The sequence below is a fragment of the Ceratotherium simum genome, chromosome 7, assembly GCF_057802395.1.
Source record: "Ceratotherium simum simum isolate JZ-2026a chromosome 7, ASM5780239v1, whole genome shotgun sequence".
Lineage (NCBI taxonomy): Eukaryota > Metazoa > Chordata > Mammalia > Perissodactyla > Rhinocerotidae > Ceratotherium > Ceratotherium simum.
This window is the reverse complement of record NC_141906.1, coordinates 74,187,618-74,190,738: the sequence shown is the minus strand read 5'-3', so window position 1 is coordinate 74,190,738 and position 3,121 is coordinate 74,187,618.

Genomic DNA, 3,121 nt, shown 5'->3' with positions numbered 1-3,121 from the left:
CCAAATCCTGAATTTGGAAGACAGATCTGAGGGCACACACCACCTGTCTCCCTGCAGATCGATCTAGCAGAATAAAGCTGATTTCTCCCTCAAAAGCTGATACCATAATTAAGTGGCTGTTTATGTGCATTGGGCAAGAGAACCCCAATTTTGTGAGATAGCACAACATTAGTTACATTGAAGTTACATCCTTCCAGATAAGCAACAATTGAACGGAAATATTAAATGTCAAATGTTAAAGGATAAAATGTAATTAATGGCTCAATTTGCCTTATCTCTTTAATATAAGCATCAAAAAAATAACAACTTCCATTATAGCAATGGTTTTCTCATTTTAAATGTTCTGTTAACAGAAAAACACAATAGTAATTGCTATTCTTTAAGCCCTGTCATGATATCATCAGCTGCATTCATGCCTGTTAACCTCTTTCTTCCTCTAGACTCCAAGGATTCAGGCTAATTGCTTTCCATCTTCCTAAATGCAAACATTCCTTTTTTTCTTCCCTGCACTCCCACTTTGGCATGCCAATGCTTCAAAATAGGCATATGTTTTACAACTTCCACTCTTCTCTTCTTTAAACACACACACACATGCACACACACACACTTTTTGTTTTCAGCATTTTACCACTTGTCACTACAAAGCAACAGATGGCAACACTAAAACTAATATACACTTATAAAAGTAAAATGATTTAGAAAGTCTTCTTGAATTTTATCCTAACAATTTTCCTCTAATGTGTACTAAAATGTAATTCCAACTAGTGTTGTCTTTCTTCTCTCCTCCAATTTCTTGACCTTCCATCAAAGGACCAGGTTGTAGGCTAAGAGACTGGATTCAGAAATTTCTTTAGTCAATGGCAGAATCAAAAGTAGAATCAAGGTCTTCTGATTTGCAGATCAGTTCTGTTTCTGCTTCACAAACTTGTAAATGCCAACTGAGTCATTTATAGATGATCTTGATGCTACATAACTTTGTTTAATTTCCAGACAAGTCATTGTAACAATAAAAATACTAAATAAAATGGAATTCATCATTTTGTTGTAAGAGGGCATCTTTATTGAATCTGAACTTTTATTTCTCCTAATGTAAAATATATAAAAATTTTTAAACATAATCTAATACAAAAGAAATAATTTTAACATATATTCTGATGAAACACCCCTAGCAACTTCATCAAATTGATTTTTTAAATTTAGACATAAATTCACACTTACAGAAAAGTTGAAAAAGTAGTACAAAGTGTTCACATCTACTCTTTCCTCAGATTCCCAAAATGTTATATTTGCTTTATTCCCTCTTACTCTGTGTGTGTGTGTCACAGACTCATTTTTTTTCTGAACCAGAATAAGTTGTAGACATGATGAGTTGCAAATATAATGTGATCTTTCCCCTCATACCTTACTTAGAGTGTATTTTCTAAAAAGAATACCTCCTTATATAACTATAAGATAGTTATCAATACCAGGAAATTAACATTGATACAATGCTATTATCTAATCTACAGACATACTTTAGATTTTACCAATTATTCCAATAAGGTCCTTTATAACAGAAAAAAAATTCCAGGATTACATATTGCATAAAGTTATTTCTCTTTGGTTTCCTTTCATCTAGAGTAGTTCTTTAGTCATGCTTTGTATTCCAGGACATTAAAGTTTGTGAAGATTTTAAGCCTGGCATTTTGTAGAATATCCATCAAGTTTGGTTTGTCTGATATTTCTTTCTCATTAGGTTAAGGTTATGCATTTTTGGCAGGAGTAACTTAGAAATAATGTTATGTTCTTCCCAGTATATCATATCAGGAAGGAAGTGCTGTGTATTTGGCCCATTACTACTGAGGTTAATTCTGATCATTTTTTTAAGGTGATGGTTGCCAGATTAATCAAGTGTGAAGTTATTATTTTAATTTCATAATTAATAGTGATCTTTTTTGTGAGAGAAGTACTTAGAAATTATATAAACATCTTGTTACTCCTCAAATTTTTACCTGCTAGTTTTAGCATCCATGGATGATTCTTACCTGAATCAATCATTGTTACGATATTTGCCAAATAATGATTTTCCAAATTAATCATTCCTACTATATTTATTAATTGGCTTTCTACTGTACAGAAGGGCTTTCCTTTCCCCCCTATTTATTTATATCAAAATGACATTCTAAGGAAGTGAATTAAAGATATGATACCTGTCTTGTTGGGAATATGACAAAGGCTGTCAGCCGGAATCATGGGATGTGATGATCATACTAGGACCTTATCTCATTGAGGAGGAGCACCCCTGTTTAGGAAAGGAGATATGAAAGATATCAAAAGAAGGTTCTTCCACTGGACTAGACGACTTCTAAGTTCCCTTCCAACTCTGACATACTAATTCTGTGATTCTGTACAATTGTGGATCAACTTATCTCGTTGGGAAAATGGGATTCTGGATAGATGAAAGAATGTAAATGGCAGATAACAATGGGACTGAAAAAAACATTTTTTCTTGGCAAGAAATCCTTGCTACATTATCCAACAAATAAAAACAATTTCTCTTTCACTTTCTTAGGGCAAGCTAGTTGCAAATATAGATATGAAACACTAGGCCACAACACCAGTCAACCAAATAACAGGATTTATTTGTTTTAAGCATATAAAGGACAAGTGGCACAACCAGTAGAGAGACACCAGCAACATTTTCAAGACAGAAGATACAAGATTCCTGGATCTAAATCTCACCACTGAACATAGAGCTGTTCATGATAACATAGGAATGAGTAAGTTTAACCCTGGAAATGTCATTGACTCCCTTCAGACCCAGAATAATGGACATTAGAACATAAGACTAGACCAACCCTGTATATATATGTTGCCCACTGCCACAACCTGGGACAGATAGACCTCATCAATCTCAGTATTATAGGAGTACACAACATGATTGTAGGACGGAGGACACAGTAAACTCAGACCATCACAGAGTCCTCAGCCATTGCTCTCAGACGCAGCAGTCCATGGAGTCTCCTGTGAATACCTTCCTAAACCAGGTGCTGCAGAATTAGAAAAGGAATCCATTTCCCAGAATTCTCAGGGATCACATCAAGAATTCCATCATCCATCTCACTCAGCACTGAGTTTCAAT